The sequence below is a fragment of the Rutidosis leptorrhynchoides genome, chromosome 4 (genome assembly GCF_046630445.1).
Source record: "Rutidosis leptorrhynchoides isolate AG116_Rl617_1_P2 chromosome 4, CSIRO_AGI_Rlap_v1, whole genome shotgun sequence".
In the NCBI taxonomy this organism is placed as follows: Eukaryota; Viridiplantae; Streptophyta; class Magnoliopsida; order Asterales; family Asteraceae; genus Rutidosis; species Rutidosis leptorrhynchoides.
This window is the reverse complement of record NC_092336.1, coordinates 78,898,347-78,911,736: the sequence shown is the minus strand read 5'-3', so window position 1 is coordinate 78,911,736 and position 13,390 is coordinate 78,898,347. Positions and strand designations below refer to the sequence as shown.

At 37.6% G+C, this 13,390-nt stretch overlaps 1 non-coding gene across 1 annotated transcript; it reads left to right on the top strand.

The window, feature by feature from the left end:
* The first annotated feature begins 13,002 nt into the window (after positions 1-13,002).
* On the top strand, positions 13,003-13,109 carry LOC139846077 (small nucleolar RNA R71). The gene has a single exon (XR_011758822.1). It is a non-coding gene; the product is annotated as a small nucleolar RNA R71 (small nucleolar RNA).
* The last annotated feature ends 281 nt before the right edge of the window (positions 13,110-13,390 follow it).

The following is a 13,390-nucleotide window of genomic DNA, read 5'->3' as shown; positions in this document are numbered from 1 at the left end:
GCTACTTCATCAGCATTTCGAGAACTATTCCGTAGTTCGGGGTGTTTTTTAAAAACTTCACATTCGTGGTATGTAAGTCCGTTATATGTACACATGTAACTATTGGCGTAGACATGCTGTGAGATTTCAAAATACTGATTGCTAATTTCTGATGATTCGTATGGCAATTCTCGTCACAAGATGCAGATGAATAAATGATGGGGTTTTGATAAATATAATAATTTTTCGGAAAAATCAAAGATCAGTGGAGTTGTTGGTAAGTTTATTGCTAATGTGGTGGAACATAAACGGTTCCCCGGTAATGATGGCGAAAGGGCAACGTATATATCGAGGTTATAATAAGATGTTTCAACTAAAAAGTCGAAGTTGACTTGCTGGAGCTGTGACAAAACTGGCTACTTTGAAAAGGAATCGCAAGTTATTTTTGCTAATAAATGCCAAAGAATCTGACGCAGATACGTGTTTAAACTTTTACTTTGGTTTCAAGAGTTTCTCAGGTACATAACTGTGGGTAACATGTGGTTGGATCATCATCTCGATTGTTCATTGTTTGAAGTGACTTTAGGAATTCCGGGGGTTTGAATACCAATTGTAATCGTTACTATACATATGATGTTCTAGGATTTTGAATGATACAAATATTTTTCTGGGTTCAATGAATGGAAATGATATTCTAGCATAGTTTTGAAGTCAAAGTATAGCTTTGAAAGATGTAAGAATCTAAGAGTGATGTCTTCTGTTAAATCTTGACTTGGATTTTGATTCGTCAAAATCAGAATATGTAATCAGTTTTTTGATGAGAATGGTTGTTTTGATTTCTATGTAAGAATGTATATTGTTATGGAAATAGTGAGTATAGTTGATGATTGCTGAATCAGATTCGAAGAATGTAACATATTATTTGTGAACTTATATATCTCTCGGGTATTACCTACCCGTTAAAAAAAAAATTCACAAGTAATGTTTTGTACAGAAAATTTTATTACAGCCCTTATGAAAATATGTGTATATTTTCTTCAGATGTATTACAGATTTAATGAGTTAATATCATATTAAGCTCATTTGATTTTCAGCTACAACTAGAAATGAATAATCCCTAAAACTTTAGAAATTTCGTAATCTTCGTAGATTATCACTTCAATGTAAAGGAAATTATGAATCAATACTTCATTATTCATTTTCATTGATATTTACTCAGTGAATGATGTTGGTGTTCGTGGAATTCTTGTGAACTTCGCAAGATACGAATGATGTTATTTGAAAAGTTTCGAGTACATCGCTGATGAAAGTGTAAAATCAAACATATATTTGAATAATACACTTGATTTATTATGAACTGGAATTTATTGAATTAAGACAGAGATTGTAGTTAACGATGGTTAAGTTGCGGACGAAGGACGTACATTATTGTATATGAATCAACCGAGTAGTTAAGATTCACACATAATAGCTTAGTACGGAAAGATTTATTATGGTTTCAAAATTTGTACATATAAGATATACATGTAAATTCTTCAGAGGAATGGGTTAATACTTCATAACTCGTTGATACAATATACGTGTTGTTGATTAGTGATGATGTCCACGGTGATTCTTGAACTGGCGGAGTTTGTGATGTTATAGGTGCTGCTGATTCTGACGATGCTGTCGGCACTGACTGTACTGGTGATGCTAACGGTACTATTGATACTGCTGGTAAAACAAGTCTAGCTTGTAAATCACGCACCATTCTTGTCAGGGTTTCTACTCTTCCTTCTATCGTTTTGGTTCACTCATCTGATTTATGATTAAGGCTAGAATAGATAGTCTCTAAGACTTTGGAGATTACATAATCGCCGCAGAATGTTTCTTCAATGAAGTTATGAATTACTACTTCATCGGTTATTGTTGTTGGTACTCCTTGGTATCTATGGTGCGTGTGACGTTGATGCTCGAGGCATAGTTTGTGATGTTGAGGTGTGGGATGCGGATGTTGCTGTTGGTGGTGGTGATTGATGTGTGAAATGTGGTATATGAATTGTTGTATGAAATAGTATGAAAAAATACCTATTAAAGATTGTTACACACTAACGGGCAGTGTACCCGATCGTGTAGTAGTATAAATAATGGTTTAGTTCCGTGTATCGTTCCAAGGACAGTTGTATTAGTCAAACTAGAATTAGAAACTATATTATGATTAACTAAGTAAATAAAACTTAAAGGTACAAGATATTATGTTTTTGTGGCTATTTAACGATTTAGCCAAATCAGAGAAGATTAAAAGTAAAAACAATATTTTTGGTCTTTTAAGTTTATATAATGAAAACAAGTGCAAAGAAAGCAAATAAGATAGTTTGATTTAGATCAAAGAGACGAAATGTTCATCTAGATATTTTACCCTCGGTATTGGATGTAAGTTATATTGTTAAGACCCGATTGAATGAATATTTGTGTAAGTTACCTAATAGATTTACCAAGGGTTCTCTTTAGTAAACACGCAAACTCGATTACAAGATCAAGGGTACCCTTTTCTCTATAGTTCTCGTGTTTGTAACCAAATAACTATGATATATATGCTAATCACCCAAATCGACTTGCCAAGAGTTCTCTTTAGCAAGTACTCAAACTAGAATTACTAAGTGGAGGGTTCCCTATCACCTAGACCTTTTCGTTTGTGACTAGTTGATTAGCTAGATCAAAGACTTGAATACCAATTGTCTTTTGCGTTCGCTCTACACAATTCATCCCTATATCGTCTAATCGTCTTGATCTAATTTACCCCCTTGGTCCGGTTTAGTAAACAATCAATCTAAGACAAGTTGATTGTAAATCAATATGATACATCAACAAGAGTTCTCTTTATCAACAACATATCAATTAACTAGATACAAATGATTTAACATCAATAAGCATGGTTCTTTAATTCAAGCTTTAATCTATCACACATAATACATTCAATCAATAAGTTTACATCCAATACTTTGGTTATTAATCTAGACAAACATTATGGAGTTTAGCCAACAATCATGATAACAAGCAAAATAACAATCAAATGATAAGTAGAATTCATTGTTTGAGAACAAGAAAACAACCTATTAGGAGAATGAATCTTGGATGGAGAAGGATTGGTTTCTTGATTCTTGGATGTTAGACCACTTGAAAGAGCTTGGAGTTCTCCAAAAATGCTCCTAAAATCGTCTTCTAACGCCTCTGGTTCGTATCTGATCGTATCTCTCTCAATCATTTGGTTTTAAAGTGGTTAAAGTGGCCCAAAAGTCAAAAGTAGGCTGAAACCTACTTTTGGACGACGTCCAACGAACTGGACGGCCTCCAGAATACTGGACGACGTCCAGTTGTAAAGGGCTGGACGGCGTCCAGATTTCTGGATGGCGTCCAGATGTGCTGAATTTCACTGTCCTGTTTTTTCGTAATCTCCCTTCATTTGGACGGAGTCCCAATCATTTTGGACGACGTCCAACATATCTGAAGCCTTGTTTTACCATTTTAGAGCGCTAATTTGACCATAACTTGTATCGGGATCAACTATGATGATATCACAACTTATCGAATGGTCATAATTCATCAAAACTCTTCACAAATCACTTTCCGATACAAGTTTGCATATCTTTGTCTATTACTTGTAGAAACGCCTTCATTATCCTTGATTCTAGAGTATTTCACACGATATTGCGAGATATATATATAATGTAATTGAGCAATATCAAAACACCCCACACTTAAACCTTGCTTGTCCTCAAGCAAATCTTTCTTACAAAGTAGAACAATATCAAACAAACTTACACAACATAGAGTACACACATCACACAAAGCATGCGAAGCACACGAAATACACACGTTTATTTGAAACGCAACTCACGCTATATGAAACACATGCTTTAAGTACAACACACCTATATTGGAATCACACTCACGCTATATATACAATCAGAACACACGCACACATTTTTGGGAGATTAGATCCAAGTATCCGAAAAATTTGATCCTACGGAAATCAGGATCTTATGAAAACGTTTTATGTTTTGGAAAATGTAGTGCTAGTTTTTACACTAGGCATGTTTTTCGATTTTGTCGAATTTTCTGAATTTTAAAAAAAAAATGAGTGCGGGTTTCCCGCTATTGGTCAAGCCAATCCCTCCCACAGTACCTAACATCACGAGATATTGGTAAGAAAATAATGTGCTTAGGAGGATACACATTACGTCCGGATATCATTGATAATCATGAGGTAATCATCTAATCCATTAAATCAATCATGAAGATTGAGGTTCATCAGTCTTAAAAGCTGATATTTTACCTTTCCGGAGGTTATCCACTGAGGATCTGATCAATCACAGATATTTTGTGTATCATGGTGCGCTCCCCATTTGACAAGACAGATCTCCTTCATCGAGATAACTCTGACTACCAGTTTCCCTGTTTGATGTTGAGGCCTGGTAGATTTCCAGTCGATGTTAGCAATGACTTTTCAAGATTTTTCGTCACCCTACAACTGGTCTAGACTACAACTTCTGAAATAAATCAGCAAGTGTGTCGATTGGGAGACTTTACTCCTATGGGTTATACAAAGTGGTCGAGCGCATGCATTGCCCTGGTTCTGAACAATGAAGACCGCCCTTAGGTTTTTGATCTGGCACGAGGTCCGGTTTCCGACCAAGCTATGCAATCACCGCTCTCTCACGGTTTACACTCGTTTTGGTACAAGTGACCTACAAGTTAGCTTTACTAAACTAGTAGGATTTTCATCCAAATAATTGAATGATAGTGCAACTTCAAAGACTATTAATAATTTAAAACATAACTCAACATTTCTTTTCTAGTTTTTAGAACACAATGTATGTAACATGGTTTTTGGACAATTTTCGTTTCTTAGGCTACCTGAAAATTTGAAAAATTTAATCATAAACGCCTTAATTTTTTGTAAAACGAATTCCCGATAAATTTCTATCTCCCACCCCACACTTGAGATCATGCTAGGCCCTCATTGCATGAAATCAGAAAAAGGATTAAATTTAGAGGGCAAAGTGATAGGGTGATTGTAGAAATCTTAAAATTTTAACCTGTAAATCGTGGAACATGTAGACGGATGCCGCTGAACTTACTGCCAGCATAAGAGCATCGTCCACTCCGCGATTAGCATTAAACATACATCATAATATCAAATGTTGCTGAACTTAATGTCAGTCTTTGAAGTTTAATCAAGCTGCACAAAATAACAAACCAAACAAATAATACTAAAAATAATGGTGTTTCTACAACCACAACCATTTTCAAATTAGTTTATATTACAAACCAAACATTGTTTAAAAACACACCACAAGAAATAAATAAATAGTCTCAAAGTAATGTAACAAAACGATAATAGGCACGCAAGCCTTCAGTTATCGTACGGCTAAAAGTAATTTCCTGAGCCATGTCTGCTTTGGCGTACCTGCGGGTATTCCTGCTTAAATCGGTTCCTGGCATCCTGCATCTCAGCGTTAGTATCATAAATTGGGTAATGAGGTGGTGGGTTTTGAGGATCAGTGTAGTATGTGGGTGTCAGACGTGTTGTCCTATAGTACTGATCGGGGTTGGAATAAAATAACTCTAAGTTATGGTTATTCCAGTCAATACCATAACTGTTCCATTCATGATCGTGTACTTGAGCAATCTGGCGTTGCTCCATTCTTTGCTGACTATCCCACATACGATTGTTATGTGTCCTCTGCTCATTCAGACTCAACCTCATATTATTGACACTATTAACCAAATTATCCCAACTAGATTGGGACAGATTCCAAGGACCTTGATCATGAACATTTGTCTGGGCTTCTATTTCCGCTTCTTCTTCCTCTTGTTGTTCTTGTTGAACGTTTGCTCCACTACCACTCGCGCCACCTGCTACAAAAGGTACTAAACGCCTATTTCCGTCGTACATCAAAATCCCAGCGTTAACATAAGAAACCTTTTTCAAGGCTTTCATTGCAAGGTCACATTCAATCAAGCGATTAAGATCAATATTAAAGTGACGAGCAATCCGCGTAATGTAGTGGCCCCCTAGAAGCGGGTTGTCTCCTCGCGCATCCGTGGCGATGTTAAGCAAAAAGTTCCCAATTAACCCCGGTATATCCGTTTGACAACCCCGTTTTATTTGATCCATTATCCATAGATCCAGAGATTTTACCTTTACATGTCCTTCGACTCTCGCATTAAAAGTACATGCGATAAGTCGATGGAGAAGCTTATCATCCGGGGTTGCTATTTCAGTATACCTGTGCCTTCTAGATTTGAACGGGCTGGATGCATTCGGACCTCTAATCCTTCTCCAAAAGGATTGTTCATTGAAACCCACTCTTCCATGATACTCTGAGCTTACCAAATATGTCCTTAATTGTGCGTCAGTAAGCTCGTTAAAATTACCCAAAACTCTACATAACCCAAAACTACTCAAACTTCTTTCCTCACCCCCTAGTCGAAATCTAAAGAAAGCATCCGATAGTGGATCGCGAACATTATTGAATCGGAAAGTTGAGTAGAATTCTTTACATAGCACGAGAAACACTTGATTGTGTAGACTGAAAATGTGTTCCCATGCATAGGTCACTATGTTATTATATGGTATAGCTAACAAACGCGTGACATGGGTGTGCATACCCGCCTCAATCAAAGGAGCCCAGTCGAAATACCATGTAGCATTAATTGGTCTACGGGTAATTCGAGCAAAAGTTTCCCCGTAATCATCATTGTCCCGAAGATGTTCTAACCATACTATTGGATTATTTTGATCCTCTTCTTCTTCTCCAGATGATGATGATGAATGTCGTTGTTGAACCGGTGGTGGTGGTGGTGGAACATTTCTTGAGGTCCTGCCTCTCTTTGGTTGTCCACCTCGGCTAGATTGTCCCTGCAAAACATAATAACACCAAACCAAAAGAACATAGAAACCGTTGTATTAATGTTAGCTAAAAACATAACCGAGTAGCAAGGGGAATTAGTCATTCCATTCAAAGTTCATAAGCATTGTGATTCATATAAGCAAAAGCGTATGTTCAAAACAATTGATCACAGTCAACCAAAGTCAACATAAACTAGCAAATACGCTCTCACAAAAATGTGGATCACAAAATTTACAATTAGGCATCAACTTAGGACTCAAGCATGTTGCGTTCATAGGTCATTACATTTAAACTTGCATTCTAATGATATTCATTACAAACATAGCACAATTATCACAATTTAGTTTAAAATGACCATAATCTTCACATAGCGTAACTACATTATAGCATTGCATACCATCAATCCACTTCAATAGGCTTAAACAGGTGAGAAACTAGCATACATCTTTCATAAGAATATTACAATTTAAAGCATGCTAGAAATTCACTAAAATTCAATTTATGACCCGGCCAAATTAACATCTATATCATCAACAACAATTAAACACTTCACAAGCTTCATAAACAACACAAACTAACTCAATATCTTGAATTAAATACCCTAATTTCGGATTTAATCACTACAAACCCTAGAATCATGAACATACCCATTAAACATATAATTATTGCAAAATCAAGACATAATGGGTAATTAAACAACTAAGGTATGTTAATCTAAACAAGAATCATGCAAATCAAACACCCCACACTTATCTTTCACCAAATTATACATATAAACATACAAATTAATTAATTAAGAAAGAAAAGTATGAAAAGGGAGTAGCAATACCTTAGAAAACATGATTCAAGCTTAGATTTGAAGGAAGAATTCACGAATTTGAAGGAAGAAATTAGGGTTTTTAGAGTATTGGTTCGTTTGTGGGATAAGGAATAAAAGAAAAGTGTGTTTTGTGGTTGAAAATTGGGTTAGAATAGGTATAAAACGTGTTTTCTTTTTCGGGTCAGGCGTCTGGACGGCGTCCAAAATTCTGGATGGCGTCCAAAATTCTGGACGGCGTCCAGTAAAGAAGATCTGGACGGCGTCCAGTAAAGAAGCGTGGGACGGCGTCCAGTGATTTTGGACGGCGTCCAATTACACTAAAAAGTACTGACCTCTTTTTGAGAAAACCCTTTGAAATTGGACGGTGTCCAAGGAATTTTGGACGGCGTCTCACTGGTCTGGTGGCTCAAAAACTCATAAAAATTCCCATTTTCAACAAACAAAAGTTATATCATCCTCATTGATCATTTTGTACATTAAAAACAATCAAATCAATCATAAAACACTCAATTCACACTATTTATACGCGTGAACTTTCTTTAACGAGTCGTTCACCCAACTCGTCCCTATTTTGATTTAGGCTTTGTTCTCGAAGTTGAGGCTAACCTCATCTTCGATTTCTAGGGGACCATCGACATAGTGTTTGACCCGGTGGCCATTCACTTTAAAAATATCGCCCTTCCAGTTCACCACTTCAATTGTACCATAAGGGTACACCCTTCTAACAACAAATGGTCCAGACCATCGGGACTTAAGCTTTCCTGGTGATAACTTGAAACGGGCATTGTAAACAAGGACACGATCTCCTTCCATGAATTCCTTTGGATTTTTCAATCTCTTGTCGTGCCATTGTTTGGTTTTTTCTTTATAAATTAGAGAGTTGTCATAGGCTTCAAGCCTCAACTCATCTAATTCATTTAACTTGGTCAAACGTAACCGACCCACCTCTTGGTAATCCAAATTACATGCCCTTAGCGCGCAATGCGCTTTGTGTTCAATCTCCAAAGGGAGATAGCATGCTTTTTCGTATACCATACGGAAAGGAGTGTTTCCAATAGGTGTTTTGTAGGCCGTACGAAAGGCCCACAATGCATCGTTTAACTTAACTGACCACTCTTTTGGATTCGCATCAACGGTCTTTTCAAGTATGCATTTTAACGACCGATTGGTATTCTCCACTTGTCCACTTGTTTGGGGATGATAGGATGTTGAAATTTTATGGATCACTCCATATCTTTTCAACACCTTTTCTAATTGCTTATTGCAAAAGTGGGTGCCCCGATCACTGATAAGGGCTTTTAGTGTGCCAAACTTTGAGAAAAGTTCCATAAAAAAGGTTACTACAACTCGGCCATCATTTGTTGGTAGAGGTTTTGCCTCCGCCCATTTGGAAACATAGTCTATGGCAACAAGTATGTAGAGGTAAGAATGAGACTTTGGAAAGGGCCCCATAAAGTTAATTCCCCAAACATCGAACACCTCGCATACTTGGATGCTTTGTTGAGGCATTTCATCCCGTTTAGTGATTTAACCGGCCCGTTGGCACGCGTCACAATCCTTACAAACAATGTTGGCATCTTTGAATATTGTAGGCCAATAGAAACCGACCTCGTAAACTTTCCTCCCCGTGATTTGGGGACCAAAGTGCCCACCTGTTGGACCAAGGTGACAATCAAGCAGAATTTCGGTGCATTCCTTCCCCGAAACACACCTGCGAATAACTCCATCCGCACATCACCTAAATAGATAAGGGTCTTCCCAAAAATAGTATTTTAGGTCACTAAAGAATTTCTTTCTTTTCTGATGTGACCAACCGATTTCTAGGTACCCTCCAACAATGTAATTGGCGAAGTCAACATACCACGGGTCTTCCACCTTCTCTACTCGCATGAGGTATTCACCGGGAAAATCATCTTTAATACTTGATTTATGGAGTACTTCAAGATTGGGATTATCAAGTCTAGAAAGATGGTCAGCCGCGAGATTTTCGGCACCTTTCTTGTCCTTAATCTCGATATCAAATTCTTGCAAAAGCAAGACCCATCTTAGCAATCGAGGTTTTGCATCCGGCTTAGAGAAAAGATATTTCAATATCGAATGATCGGTGAAGACAATTATCTTCGATAGGACAAGATATGATCGAAATTTTTCAAAATAAAAGGCGATAGCAAGGAGCTCTTTTTCCGTGGTTGTGTAGTTCAATTGAGCTCCTTGTAAAGTCTTACTTGCATAATAAATGGGTTGAAAACGTTTCTCAACCCGTTGGCCCAAAACTGAACCAACTGCAAAATCCGATGCATCGCACATTAGCTCGAATGGTAGTGACCAATTTGGAGCTATGATTATTGGTGCGTTGACAAGTTTTTGTTTTAAAACATTGAATGCCTTAGTGCATTCACTTGTGAAAACAAAGGGTGCATCTTTTTCGAGAAGTTTATTCAATGGCGTTGCAGTTTTTGAAAAATCTTTAATAAATCGCCGGTTCCCAAGAAAACTTCTCACACCCTTCATATTTGAAGGAGGTGGAAGGTTGACAATGACGTCGACCTTTGCTGGATCCACCTGAATACCAACACTTGAAATTTTGTGCCCCAAGACAATGCCTTCTTTAACCATAAAGTGGCATTTCTCCCAATTTAGCACTAAGTTTGATTTCTCACACCTAATTAGTATTTTCTCCAAATTTAGAAGGCATGAATCGAATGTGTCACTGAAAACTGAAAAGTCATCCATGAACACTTCCATGCATTCTTCAATCATATCGTGGAAAATGGCCATCATGCACCTTTGGAATGTTGCGGGAGCATTACATAGACCAAAGGGCATTCGACGGTATGAAAAGGTGCCATAGGGACACGTGAAGGTAGTCTTTTCTTGATCCTCGGGGGAGATGAGAATTTGAAAGTACCCCGAAAAACCATCTAGGAAACAATAAAAGCTATTTCCTGCTAGTTTCTCTAACATTTGATCAATGAATGGTAGCGGAAAATGGTCTTTTCTCGTGGAATCGCTTAGCTTACGATAATCTATACAAACTCGCCACCTTGTGACAGTTCGTGTTGTGATAAGCTCGTCTTTATCATTAGTGATAACAGTTATACCACCCTTTTTAGGAACACAATGGACCGGGCTTATCCATGAACTGTCTGAGATTGGGTAGATTAGACCTGCATCTAGCAATTTAATGATTTCCTTTTTGACAACATCTTGCATATGAGGATTTAGTCTCCTTTGACGTTGCACCATTGGTTTGGAATTTTCTTCCATCAAGATCTTGTGCGTGCAATAAGAAGGACTAATTCCTTTTATATCATGGATCTTCCATGCAATGTCCGGTTTGTGGGCCTGTAACAAGGAAACAAGACGTTCTTTTTCATATTTTGAAAGAAGTGAGGAAATAATTACCGGAAGCTTCGAATCTTCCTGAAGGAAAGCGTACTCAAGATGATTAGGGAGCGGCTTAAGCTCCAAAATTGGAGGTTCCTCAATTGAGGGTTTACTCCGGTACTCACTATCCTTGTTCAGTTGTTCTATCTCCTCCTCAGTTAGTTCATACCCATTTGCCATCAAAGTGGCCATCACATCCATTTCTTCAACGGAAAATTCTTCATCTCCACTCGACAAATCGTATACACATGTTTCATCCGATTCGGGAAATTCCTGCAAGAATTCATAATGCGAATCTATGCTTTGCATAAAATAACAAGTATTATCTGAAGATTCAGGATATTTTAATGACTTGTCAATTGCAAAAGTCGCACTAGCTTCACCAATTCTTAGAGTCAACTGCTGGTCATAAACATCAATGACACATCTAGCAGTATTCAAAAATGGTCGACCCAAAATAATTGGTATTCTTTCATCAACTTCCATGTCTAAATCACAAAGTCTGCCGGAAAAATTAGATTCCCGGTCTTAACTAACAAATTCTCTATTATTCCTCGAGGGAATTTTATAGAGTGATCAGCTAGTTGAATAGCCATTCGTGTGGTCTTGAGTTCCCCAAGGGCTAATTTAAGGTAAATCAAATAGGGCATTAAATTGATACTAGCCCCCAAATCGGCCAATGCCCTCATACAGTCGAGGTCACCCATTAGACATGGAATAGTAAAACAACCTAGATCCCGAAGCTTTTTAGGAAGTGTGTTGGACACCAGCGCTGAACATCTAGTATTTAAAGTGACTGATGAAACGCTTTCCATCTTCTTGCGGTTAGTAAGTAAGTCTTTTAAGAACTTAGCATACTTGGGCATACCTGAAATAACATTAATAAAAGGCATATTTATGTTAATTTGTTTAAACATATCTAGAAATTTTAAAATTTTGGCTTCGAGCCTTTCTTGTTGTTGCTTTATTGGGTATGGGAGCGGTGGTTGATATGGCATCACTACGGGTTTCTCCCGTTCTTCCTTCTCAACTACTTGTTCCGGCTCCTTAACCGGTTCGTCATTTTTGTTCAATGAAACACTGAAATCAGAATCTTCGGGCATTTTTGGAGCTTCGTATGCTAGACCACTCCGTGTGGTGATAACATTGGCATGTTCATTTCGGGGGTTCTTATTAGTATCGCCTGGTAAACTCCCTGGTTTTCTTTCACTAAGTAAACTAGCTAAACCACTCATTTGCTTCTCCAGATTCTGAATTGCAGCTTGTTGGTTTTTAAATTGGTGTTCGTTCTTCTCGTTTGTTTGGCTTATATTGGTGACAAGCTGGGTCTGAGATGCAATTAACTTCTCCAACAAACTCTCCATATTTGACTTTTTCTCTTCTTGTTGGGGTTTTTAAAAAAAACCCGGAGTTTGTTGTTGGAACCCACTACTTGACCATTGTTGGTAATTGGAATTTTGACCTTGAGGGTTGCAGGGGTTGTTGAAGTTTCGGTTAAATTGGGCTCTTCCTTGAAATTGATTATTATTTCTTTGGCTTATGAAAGCCACTTCTTCTTTTTGAGCCATTGTTAAACCAGCATCACAATCTTTTCCTAAATAGAGACCACCACAGTATTCACAACCTACCTTCATACTATGAATTTCCTTGGTGATTTTGTCCATGTTTCGAGCAACACCGTCTATTTTCACACTTAAGGAACTAAGGTCATCATAAGCACCGGCGCTTTGGACTTGAGCATTACGAGTAATTGGTCGTTCTTGATACCACTCATGAGAATAATCAGCTTGCTTCTCGATTATCTCATAAGCATCTTGCTCGGTTTTGTCCATGAGTGAACCTCCGGCCGCTTGATCAATGGAAATTCGGGTTAAAACATCACAACGCTTGTAAAAAATTTAAACTTGTTGGAAGGTATCCAGACCATGGTTTGGACAACCTCTTAGTATTTTAGAAAACCGATTCCATGCTTCATATAAGGTTTCCATCGGCTTTTGACAGAATTGGGTAATTTCTTGTTGGAGTCTCGCGGACTTAGAAGCTGGAAAATATTTCTTAAGAAATTTTTCCATCATACCATCCCAAGTTTAAATTGTAGCCTCGGCCAATGAATCTAACCAACTTCGTGCTTCCCCGTGGAGTGTCCATGGGAAAAGTCTTAAAAATATGGCCTGATCAGTGTCTGGTTTAAGTTTGAATAGAAGACATATCTCTTGAAAAAGACGAATATGTTCGTTTGCATCTTCATTCAGACCACCACCAAATTGACATATGTTGTTAATCATTTGGAGAATAGGTCCTTTTATTT